Here is a 12,599-nt window from a genome sequence, read left to right as displayed (position 1 = left end):
ACCAGATGTCACCCAACAGGCTTAACTTCACATGACCAGAGGAGATTATCCTTGAGGAATGAGGTCTAGGTATTTTTCTTGTTGTTCATATCCATGTTAAAAAAAAGTTTTGCCTCCACTTAATAACTAAAATAATAGAAAGGTAAGTAGAACACTTTGATTTTAAATATGACCCAGGAAACATAGTATTTTAACCTTAGCTCAGTGGCTTGCTGATATGATTTTTAAATATCCTAAGGGATTATTATATGGGAAAGAGTTTGCAAGATAACTCGAATTTTCCTTGTTATCAGTTCACTGAAGCTCAGTGACTCAATCATGGCTTTATGGACCCAAAAGACCAAATTAAAGCTTTAAAGAGCTGTGTCTAACATCTTGGCACCCTATCCTCTGCATTTATTTCAGGGTCAGGGCCTCAAGTAATAGATTAGAATGTGATGGTTTAAAAGCCAAGGTTTGTTCAGCACTAAAATCATTAGAGGACCTACAGGGATCTCCAGAGAACATTCATTTTATCTCTTGCTTTTTAAATGAAAGAATAATAGTGACAACTAACATATGTTAGTGTATGACTATCAGAGAAAATCAAAACAAAACTGCATAGGTACAATATGAGCATAGATCTGGAGCTTCATCTTTCTTACCTAGTTGCATGTTAGTGAAACAACTAGTAGAACACACGAAACCTATCCTTATAGAATTATTTTTAAATTGAGATGTAATTTTTTTAAGATTTATTTTTGACATGGAGCATTTTAAAAGTCTTTGTTGAATCGGTTACAATATTGCTTCTGTTATTTATGTTCTGGTTTTTTGGCTACGAGGCATGTGGGATCTTAGCTTCCAGATCAGGAATCGAACCTGCACTCCCTGCATTGGAAGGTGAAGTTCTAACTACTGGACTGCCAGGGAAGTCCCAATTGCGATGTAACTGGCATATAACATTGTATTAGTTGCAGGTATACAACAGAATGATTTTCAGTATGTACAGCAGAATGATTTACAACAAAACGATTACTGTAATAAGTTTAATTAATGTCTTTCACCACACAAAGTTGACAAATTTTTTGTGTGATGAGGACTTTTAAAATCTCCTTTCATAGCATGTTTTAGATATACAGTACAGTATTGTTAACTGTAGTGGCCATGTTGTACATTACATCCCAGGACTTATTTTATCTTAAAACTTTTATATCTTATAAAAGTTTGTACCTTTGACCACCCCCCTTCACCCATTTTGCCCACTCTCGTCACCCCCTACTTTCATTTGAGAGCTGCTCAACTACGTCAGATCAGATACCGAGTAGTTGTTTATCTCCTTTTATAGAGTTTTGTTCTTTCATTTCATTTCATCCAACTTATGTTGAGTGTCGTCTGTGCTAAAATAAGGGCTCCTTCTTTTGGCAGGCTCGCATCCTGGTGGGGGAGAGCCGCATGCATAATTCCCTGTCCTCACTGTGGTGGGAGGTGTAATAGGAGCAGAATACAAGGCACAGTGGGGACAAGAGAGGATGTGGTTAGGTCGGTTCCTCAGTGCAAACCTTCGCAGAGAAGGTGGTATCCGGGTCTTGAAAAATGTTGGGAGTTGAGTTTCTTACTGGCGTTCTTTCTTCAGAGGCACATTAAGGTATATGATATTGTTCATTCTCTTTTCCAGAACTGGTAGAATGTGAGATAGGTTTCGTAGAATAACTGGGGCAGCTCTGGCACCTGGAATGAAAACAGTAGGTAGAAAGGGCAAAAATCAGCCATCAAGTAGTGGGTACAGAGGAGAATACAGAGGAGGTGGATCACAAATTCAGGATCGGCCCAGCCACATTTCATGCCTTAGGGAAGCAGATAGTGATTGTGCACAGAGTTGTCAGAACGTGTTCCTGGTGAGGTGAGTGAATAATGTGTTGTGTGCCGGTTAGCTTATAGATGTAAAGACAGACCCCGGCTCTAGCTTCTGTCTTGTGTATATTTCTCTCTCCACACCTGAGTCACAGCTGCACCTGCCTTTGCCTGTGTCTAAAGTACGCTTGAGAACCCATAGCTCATACTTCACTGGTGACCAGCGGGGATACAGTGGTAAATATTGTTTTTTTTTTATAAACCTACCCAAATAAGTACTTTCTATATTTAGATGCCTTAACAACAAAATGGCTTAAGCTTAAAGGCTACAGGGTGCAAAGCGTGTTTATATCACTGGTAAACGACAGAGCATAAAAACTGCTATGAATGCTGAGGTAAAACACTCAAAATATAAGAAGCTGCCTTATTGTTTGCCTTGTTTTGTGGTTTCTTTCACAATGTTTAAGTTCACATATTATATGTATTGAATATATGTATAAACTTCTGTATATATAAACTTGTATATGCATTTATATACTTATGTATTTCCTTACCCTGAAAGTCCCCTTTTCTTCCCCTGTTCATCTCTCCCCTTCTCCCCTTGACAACCAATAACAGTTTTTTTTTTTACTGTCTCTGTAGTTTTGTCTTCTGAAAAATGTCATATACTTTTTGGAATCATACAGTATGTAGACTTTTCAGATTGGCTTCTTTCACTTAGCCATATGCATTTAAGTTTCCTCTGTGTCTTTTATGACTTGATAGATCATTTTTATTGCTGAGTACTATTGCATTGCATGAATATATGAAGGGCATCTTGGTTGCTTCTAGTTTTTGGTGATTATGATGAAGTTATATATATATACACACACACACACATGCACACATATACACACATGTATGTATATACAGACATTGGAAAAGACCCCGATGCTGGGAAAGATTGGGGGCAGGAGAAGGGGGAGACAGAGGATGAGATGGTTGGATTCCGTCATCGACTCAACGGACAGGAGTCTGAGCAAGCTCTGGGAGATGGTGAAGGGACAGGGAAGCCTGGCGTGCTATCGTCCATGGGGTCGCAAAGAGTTGGACGTGACTTAGCGACTGAGCAACAATACACGGACTCAGTGTGTGTGTGTGTATAGTGTACCTGTGGCACAAAGGACCCATGACACTTGAGCTGAAGGTTAGGGCGTTAGGGGAGCTGACTTTTGAAGGGTAGTGAAAGTTGCTGTCATGTCTGACTCTTTGCCACCCTATGGACTATATACAGTTCACGGAATTCTCCAGGCCAGAACACTGGAGTGGGTAACCATTTCCTTTTTCAGGGGACTTTCCCAACCCAGGGATTGAACCCAGGTCTCTTTACCAGCCGAGCTACAAGGGAAGCCCTTTGAAGGCTAAGGAGACTGCTAGGGAATAGGGAAGAAGTTTGCAGAAGAACAAATGTGTGTGTGCGCACTTAAAAACGAAGTTCTAGGGGGAGACCTAGAGTTGCATTTATCCTGCCCAGTGACCCATTCTTGATGTTGCATCCACACAGAGGGGACAGTCCTGCAGCACGTCCAGCAGTAACTCAGCTTTTCAGATCGTGCGCTGAAGGGACAGGAAGTGGGCTGGCATTTCATGGAGCACCCTCTGTGAGAACAGGGGCACTGCCCCAGGCATTTCAGGTGTGCTGTGTGGCCCAATACTCCAGACAGCTCTGAGGGATTTAGTGACCCTGATGTAAAGATGACAAGCCCTGGAAGGTGCAGTAAATGACTTAAGATCAATCTCCCAGGGCATATTGACCCAGTGACCCAAACCCTGTCCTCTTAATTTCAAATCCTTTTCATTTATTCTTAACCCTTTCTTAATGCTCTATGTCATTAAGAAAAGATTAAGTCATATTTCTTATACCTTGATTGAGGAGGTGGGGAAGTATTTGGACATTTTAGAAAGCAAACTCTTTTTGATGGCTCTCCCGACCTGGGTGCTTTTCCAGTGCTGAGTTCATGAGGGCTCTGAGTTGCTGCATTTGTACTTTGTATGTGATTATTCTTTGCTGCAGAGCAGAAGTTGGTACAGTCTTTCTTGAACAACATCCATAGCAGTTTGGTTTCTTAAACACCAAAATGACTTTATGATGAATCTGTTTTCTGTTTGAAACATGAACATGCTGCTGCTAAGTCACTTCAGTCATGTCCGACTCTGTGTGACTCCATAGATGACGGCAAAAAATGGAATTGTAGTATACTTGGGAGATGCAGAAAAGCTTTGTCTTACTCGAGAAATGAAGTGGACATTAGGCAAAGAGTTTAGAATAAAAACGTGAATAAAAGCATGGTTCTTCAATTTCTTATTTGTAATTTACTATTGTGGACGTCTGCTGAAAGATGCTCTTCAGCCATATGTACGTGGATTTGTAAAAATCTGAGTTAACATTTACATTATCTACCTAAGCTGTTCCTACTGATAGTTGATTATACCTTCAGTCTGCTGTAGTAGGCATAGTATAAAATGTTAAGTATTTTAAGTGCCTGAAAATCGTTACTGCCTTGGGAAGGAAATTGAAAGTATAGAGTGGGTGTGATGAATGAGTACCACCGTGTAACAAGGGGTGTGTGTGTGTTCCTCCTACACACTGTTCTAAAGCATAGCCTTCTTAAAATTGGTCACAGGTATCATCCAGGAAATTTTAAAGAAAAATCAAATTGTCCTCCTAATGCTAATACATCCTCTGAGAATGCGTGCACTTTTCTTATCGGGGAACACACATTCCGGCTTCGCGCTAATTAGAGGCATACCTTGCTGTGGGAAGACTCTGCTTAGGTCACGGCCCGAGCGGAGCCCCGCTGCCTGGCAGTGCTCGTGGGTGACCTCACACAGCCAGGCACAGCGGAGCTGGCCATGGCGAGCAGGGGAGCCAGGCTGCAAGTCCCGTTCCGGGCTGGCTCCAGGAGCGAGCGTAAAAGCAAAGGGTGTGACGCAAAACTGTCACTGGGCAGATCGGCCATAGGGAGGAAGAGGCAAAGGGAGCCCGAGAAAACGCCACCTCTTACTTAGCGGTGAGCAAGGGAATCCTGTTGCCCTGCTGTCCCTCAATCTCCTTGCTTTCCAACTCTGGCCAGGAATCCATTCCTACTGAAGCCCAGTCCTCATAGAAAAGACATGAAAAGGAAGGGGAAAAAAACTATCTAGGGTTGGGAGGAGGGAAGGAGGCTCAGGAGTGAATGGATATATAATTATAACTGGATTCACAGTACAGTTGTTCTGTAATACTATTGTACCACAGAAACCAACACAAAATTATAAAGCAAAAAAAATATATATATATAAAGCAGCGTTCCACCGCTTAAAAGATAAGTAAAACTTTTTTAAAAAGAGAAAGAGATTGGGATTGACATGCACACTACTATATATAAAATAGATAACCAGCAAGGCCCCACTGTATAGCACGGGGAACTCTGCTGAGTACTTTTTAATGACATATATGGGAAAAAAATCTAAAAAATAGTGGATATATTTATAACTAATTCACTTTGCTATACAGCAGAAACTAACACAAGATTTTAAACCAACTACACGTCAATAAAATTTTTTTTAAAAGAAAGGTTCTAATGGAGATGATGCCTGCCTCTGATGATGCCTCAGAAAACCCAGCCAGTCAGTGAGGAGCACCTAACACCTAACACTTAGCCTTTCATAAGGATATGAGCACTGCTCAGCAAGTGTAAGTGAAAAAAAAATGAAAGTGTTAGTAACTCAGTTGTGTCCGACTCTTTGTGATCCCATGGACTATAGGCCACCAGGTTCCTCTCTCTGTGAAATTTTCCAGGCAAGAATACTGGAGTGGGTAGCTATTCCCTTCTCCAGGTCATCTTCCTAACCCAGGGATCAGACCCAGGTTGTCTGCATTGCAGGCAGATGTCTGAGCCACTAGCTCAGCAAGTGGAAGAACATGCAATCCTAAAGGTTTTTGATTATGCCTCTTGGAATTTGAGTAGGTAAGGACCAAAAATGAAAGCAAATAGGACTGAGAACTACAATAAAGTTTGCTGTGTTAACACGCTGGCTGCCATGATGTTAAGGACGAAAGACTATATGCCAAGTGCTGTGATTAAGTGCAAGTTGCTCAGTCGTGTCCAACTCTGCGTCCCCATGGACTGTATGGTCCATGGAATTCTCCAGGCCAGAATACTGGAGTGGATAGCCTTTGCTTTGCCCAGGGGATCTTCCCAGCCCAGGGATCAAACCCAGGTCTCCTGCATTGCAGGCAGATTCTTTACCGGCTGAGCTATCAGGGACTAAATGCCTTCCGTGTAGTAGAGCAAGGGGTTCAAGCTCGTTAGCTTCCTCTTAACTCTCCTGAGAGCTCTCTGTTCCAAGTGTCTTGTCCCTTGCTGCCTAACGGAGCATTTCCAGAAACCCAGTAAAGAGAGACTGTGCACTCCATGATAGGTTTGTAGTCCCCTTTGAATTTCCCAGCGTACCCCTCTAGGTACTGCTAACTTTGTCAGCCGTGAACCAGGCACATCGTGCCTGGGCAGATGAAAAGGATTCTTTGATATCTGTTGTTCCCTTGCTTTTCTTTTCATATCTAGTAGCTCCAGCCTCTGGTTCCTCAGCATCATGGAAGCACCTGTCTCTGTGGGGACACACATCCTGATTACTGTGCAGACAATGCTGTAGTAGAATCTTCACAAGGATATTTTGTATAACTGTCAATATTAATATTTTGAACTCTTTGGAAATCTAGAAAAGTATGACACTCTGTGAAGTGAGGAAGACTTTTTTTTTTTTTTTAAGCTATAACTGTGCTCATGTAATCAGGAATTGAAAACTAGAAGACATTAATTTTCTTGCTCTTGTATAGTCAAGGTTTTCTTCCTGATTCTCATTTGTTTATCTAATGTGTTCACGTGACTTTTTTAATAGCCCTGATAAGGCGGACACTGTAGCCTTATTTTGATGATCATTGAAAGTGTATTTATTCTCTGCAATGGAATGCTTTTCTCTGGAGACCTCAGCATCAGGCCTGGTAGCAGAGTGACAGGAATCTTAATCGGAACTGCCTTCTCATAAACCATTCCTTCAGGAAACTATCTGTCACTTTACATGAGAAAAAGTCCCCATCAGATTTACTTATTATAAACATAACCTGGTGGAGCTAAATGTTATTAGCACATGGAAAAAATCTGGGAGAAATATTTTTTAAATGCTTCTCTTGGGAGTAGCATTAGGACCATTCAGTGGTTTAAATATTTTAGCTGCAAAATTCTTTCTTCACCTGGCAGTACCTACAGAAGCCTGGCAAGTAAGAGGCTCCCAGGGTATGCACCCTGTGCCCTAGGCTCCAGGGCACACAGTCTACAATCCACAGTCTAAGGAAGAATATTTTGAATTGTGTAGTAAGTGATTATTTTCTTCTTACCTTATTTCTTGTCAGAGTTGTGCCAGAGTCCATAACTAGATTGTTGACATAGAAAAGTTTGAGAAGAGTGAAATGAAGGGGAAAAATTTGAATTCCATCAGTGAGTTTTCACGTTCTTGGATCTTTTGAAACTCTATATTATTGCCTTTAAAGAGATTTTCTCTTTTTTTATCAGTGGATTATTGAAACAAACGAGCAGATGTGTCTGCTTAATGTTTTGGGGTGAGGATGTTACAGGTTCCCATGCATGGTTTCCTAGAAAGTGTCAACCAACTTGACAGACAGGAACTACAGTATGCCAAATGAAATTTTTATGGCATCTCAGGATGTCAAGTAAAACGATAAATACCTGTTGTGGTTTGGTAGTCAAAACCATAAGGACAGGTTGGGGACCTAAACATTTATTGTGAAAAACTGAGAAGTGAGATTTTAAAAGTTCCAATCCAGGCTGACCCCAGAAGCTTACTTTTCTCAGCTGAGGACCCAACAACAGTGTCAGTAGATCCAAAGTCTGTCTGTTCTTCGTGGTTGACAGCGATTCAAAGCGAAGGTCTGTGGGAGCGCCCCAACCTGTAGAGCAGGGTCAGTTCTAACTGACAATCTGCCTGTGCCAGCCTGCTATCCCTTTCAGGTCAGTTCAGTCACTCAGTCGCGTCTGACTCTTTGCGATCCCCTGGACTGCAGCACGCCAGGCCTCCCTGTCCATCACCAACCCCCGGGGTTGACTCAGACTCATGTATTCACTCACATCCCTTTATCCCTCGTGAAATCCCTGTGTGTGTCTGCTCAGAGAAGACTCGGGCTGTGGTTTGTACGGCAGGCATTACAGAGCCATCTGCTCAGCATAGCAGTGTCTAAAATGTTGCAGTGAGGAAGTCTAACTGTGGCCACACTTCTGAGGTCAGCTTTCCAATTTGGTAATAAAACTGATTATTATGATTTAAAAAAAAAGTATTTCCTGGCTTTTTCTTTATAATTTGTAAATTTAGGGTTTCTTAGTTGTCTGATAGTCACTCTGCAGAAGCAGAATGGCCCCCTCACCCACTCAGCGTTTGTTGCAGTGTTGAGACTGATAACAGCACTCATGGACCAAGAGGATAGGAAAGGGTTTGTCACTCACATAGTGAGGCTTTTGGGGCCAAAAGGGTGGGTTCCAGTAGGTCCAAATATGTCTTCAGAGAGCAAGTAGGGGTGATCGATCAGCGTTGGTGTTTATTGTGGTTAGGAGGTGGGGCTGGAGGATTCTCCGTGTAGCCAGAGGCTTGTGTGGTCTGGTTTCCACCAGCATCAAGGGAGAGAGACCTCAGACTTTTCTTGTATTTCCCCCCAGGTGTGGAGCAGGCAGGGAAGAGGGAGTGGAGGGAATTGAGAGCTGTCACCAATGGAGACGGACTCCATTGCGTTAGTGTAGCGTTTTGCTTGGGTGATAGTCACATTTTAGGCACAAACATTTTCCTTTGGCATATTGTGGAACTCACACACTTAATGAAAACAAAATGTGTTTGAACAATATGCTTACGGCATTGATGATCGTTCTTGGCGTAAGTTCTGTGCTGCGGGACCCCTTGTGGACCAAGGTGCTTGAGCTCATGCATAGACGTGCACACGGATGGCGCTCAGAGGGCCTCTGGATATCTGAAACCATATTAGATGACAAGGGTGAGTGTGGCCCCTCTCTGTTCTAACCTTGTCTTCATTACACAAAACTTTATTTAAATGAGCTGGATTTGTTCCTTGGGCCCTCCTCTCTCCCTCCCAGCGCCACCCTACTGCCAGGATGGGGACTAGAAAGAGAAGCGTTTCCTGTGTACTCTTGATAATGGCTTTATTGTCACAAGTGGAACAATAGACAATCATTTCTTTTCTATTTGATGTCCTCCAAAGTAGAAAAAAATAATATTCAGTAACTCAAAAGAGTAGGTCAGCCCCATTAAGCTAACTCAGGGTGGATTTTGTACTTCTGTGCACTTGTTTCTCTCTGTTTTGGCGGGAAGTTCCATTGCCAGACACTTTTCATTTCATCATGTCCATCTGAGTTTTTCCTTGGCTATGGCAGATGAGCAGCAGCTCCTGTTCGAAGTATTTCTAAGCAGACATCATTACAGTTGTGTTCTTCCTTGATGGTTGGGATTTCTGAAGGTTGGCTGTACTCAGAATCATTCCCTGAGGACACTGTGACCCGTCCTTTAGGTGTCTCATGAAATCATCTCTGCGTGGAGGGAGCTTACCAGTTTACTTAGTGGAGGTTCTTGATTACTCTTTAGTTATCATAAGAAGATGTCAGCCTATTGATAGCTCTTTAAAAGACATGAACTTTTCCACCTATTCAGCAAAAGAGAATAATTACACTCCAGCCTTAGCCTGTTTGCTAGAAAGCTCTCACTAAAAGTTGACTGGAAGGAATTATACATACAATGAATTATCAGAAGATATGCAGCCTGCCAGTCTGACTTGGTGATTCTCAACCTCATCTGTGAAGCCTTAATATATAAGGCCAACTTTACTATCCTGAAATGAAATTCCTAATAATGTAACTTACCCATGCAAATGACTCTAAACACTAGTAAGAATGTCTTGTGTGTGTGTTAGTCACTCAGTCCTGTCTGACTCTTTGCCACCCCATGGACTGTAACCTGTGGCCCATCCATGGAACTTTCTAGGCAAGAATACTGGAGTGGGTTGCCATTTCCTTCTCCAGGGATCTTCCTGACCCAGGGATCTAACCTGGGTCTTCTGCATTGCAGGCAGATTCTTTACCATCTGAGCCACCAGGGAAGCCCAGAATATCTTAGCCATATACAAATAACAAACAGAAGGAAAGAAAGTATATTGAAAATAATGTGCAGTTCAGTATGTTGAGGCTGGAGCAGAACTCTTCACAAGACACAATGAAACAGTTGCCTGTCTCTAGCTACAGGTAGAATCCTCATGCTGCATATAGATGCGGAGTGACACCACAAAGGGTGTTTTGTTGGAAACTGAGAGATACCACAAGGGCATGCCCTAGGCAGCATGATTTTCTGGAGTCCTGAACAACTTTCCGTAAAATTCCTTACAAAACAAAACAGTAGTCTTCTCTTGGTTTTTATTGTGGTAGCGTTCCTGGGAAATTCAGTGTATCTTAACACAAAACAAATAAAACTTTGTCTCTATGTAAAATACTAGGCTTAGGGTTTTATAAACAAGTTTTTCACTTATTTACATGTCTGTCTTCCCAAGTGGCTCAGTGGTAAAGAATCCGCCTGCCAATGCAGGAGACTCGGGTTCAGTCCTTGGGTCAGGAAGATCCCCTGGAGAAGGAAATGGCAACCCACTCCAGTATTCTTGCCTGGAGGATCCCATGGACAGGAACCTCGATGAGCTTCAGTCCATGGGGTTGCAGAGAGTTGGACACGACTGAGCTTGCACGCACACACATGTCCAGCAGGGCACTCAGATATGCAGGGCTGAGGGCGGTTCTTTGCATTTGGCAGCTGTCCTGTGCTTTGCCTGGCTACTGTCCAGTAAAGGCCAGTAGTATCCCCTTCCCGGGACAACCGAAAATATCTGTATGCATTTCCACATTGCTCCCTACAAGGTTGTACTGCCTGCTTTAAGAACCACTGCTCACCTCCTCTAAATCTTATATCTAGATCAAGATATCAAGGGAGAAAATCAGAAAACTATATCTGAATTTTGAAGAATCTCTTTATTAACTTTTACTTTTTATGTAAAGTTTACAAAATACACTTACGTTTTTATTAAAAGTATCAGCAGGTAGGTCATTCAATGATAGTCATAATGTCTGAAGGAAATTTTCCATTAGATCTCAAGGCCTGGAGAATCTAGAGTTCATTTCAGTATTTTCATCTTTTTATCTTGTATTAGGCTACATTTCCTTTTTTGATTTTAATGCTAGGAGGCTTAGAGCCATATTTGCAGGCCATTATTAATAGTTATGAAGATGTGCGTATACATATCTCCTCTCAACTTCATTTTGTTTTCCTGTTTTCTCCTGGCTCGAATTATGTTTCCAGTTTTTAAATGCTTGTGTGGATGCCTCAGATCCTTCTGGAAATGAGTACATGTAAATAAGAAAAGTGAACGAAAATATTTAGGAGCTCTATCTGAAAATTTCTGGACTCCCAGGGGGTACTTTAATGTTATTTAGGCATGAATAACATGGTGCTACATCCTATTAGTTCTGCCTCCAAACACAAAGTGTACCCAGAATCTCAGGTTGTTCCATAAATAAGCCATCTACTTGCTTCCTAAATTGTTTCCACCCCTATTTTCAGAACGAAAATTAAGAAGTGTGCTAATTTTGTAAAGATAAATTACTATTTTTCATCTTTTGAAAATGAAAAAAATCACCCAGATGTTTATACAAATATAAAGAATGAAAGTAAAAAGCCATATTCACTCAAATTCTCACTAACATACTGTATGTTATTTTTCTGTTTTTTTCCCTCCTGGCCTTTCCCCATCTCCTGAGTAATTTAATATAGATTTTTTGTGTGTGTGTGATTATAATTTAATGTCTTTTTTGGAATTAGATAAAAGTACATTTATCCACAAATTCATAGTATATGCCGATTTATTGTAATACAGGTTTGTTTTTTACAGATTTGGAAATTTGTAGACCTGGAATTACTTGATCAAGAAAAACATATTTTTTGTGAGAGTACCTTCTGAAGTTTTGCAACAGTTGCTGTTGGACAGTGAATTTTATAAACTTCTTGTCTTAAAAAAGAATTCTTGAGCCCTCTGCTGGAAACGTTTAGTATTTCTGTTGAGTTAGTAATAGATGGAGTTTTATAATTCTAAATGTAAGATTTTTTAAAAGAAAACAACCTGATAGCAAAAATATGTGGGCTTTGTGGTTAATTTCAAGATAAAAACATAAGTAGCCAAACAAAGCTTTTGAGATTTATACTGCAAGTTGATGTTCCATTTGAGTGGAATAATCATGCAAACATTTCAAATGAAGAGCTAATTCAAATGCATTGAATGTTCTAAGTTAATTTGTGAATACTTTATTTTCTTTGTATCCTTTATAAAAAACCATTTATAGTTTATCCTCAAATTGAGATCCATTAATTCAGCAAATGGTTAATGAGCACCTACTATGTGCTAAGGACTCACGAGACATTAGGGTTGCACTGATGGAAGTAATGCCGTGAATGCTTTCTCAGAGTGGGCTGAACAATGAAATGACAGGTCAACACACCATTGCATTTATTGGAAATGGATTACCAGGGGCCTGAATTATTCGTGTATGGAGCATGTTGAAGTATCTGAGAATGTTCAGTGCTCCAAAAGTTAACACTAATTCAGATAGGAGAATGAATAATTGAGCTGGAGTACTTTA

The 12,599-nt window shown here is 41.1% G+C and overlaps 1 protein-coding gene across 3 annotated transcripts in view; it reads left to right on the top strand.

Annotated features, from left to right (window-relative positions):
- The window catches only part of KLHL32 (kelch like family member 32), a 215,989-nt gene that overhangs the window by 93,898 nt on the left and 109,492 nt on the right, over window positions 1-12,599 (top strand). The window lies entirely within an intron of this gene.

This window comes from Dama dama, chromosome 28 (genome assembly GCF_033118175.1).
Source record: "Dama dama isolate Ldn47 chromosome 28, ASM3311817v1, whole genome shotgun sequence".
Taxonomy (NCBI): domain Eukaryota; kingdom Metazoa; phylum Chordata; class Mammalia; order Artiodactyla; family Cervidae; genus Dama; species Dama dama.
The sequence above is the reverse complement of the archived record's forward strand: the minus strand, read 5'-3'. Positions and strand labels throughout refer to the sequence as shown.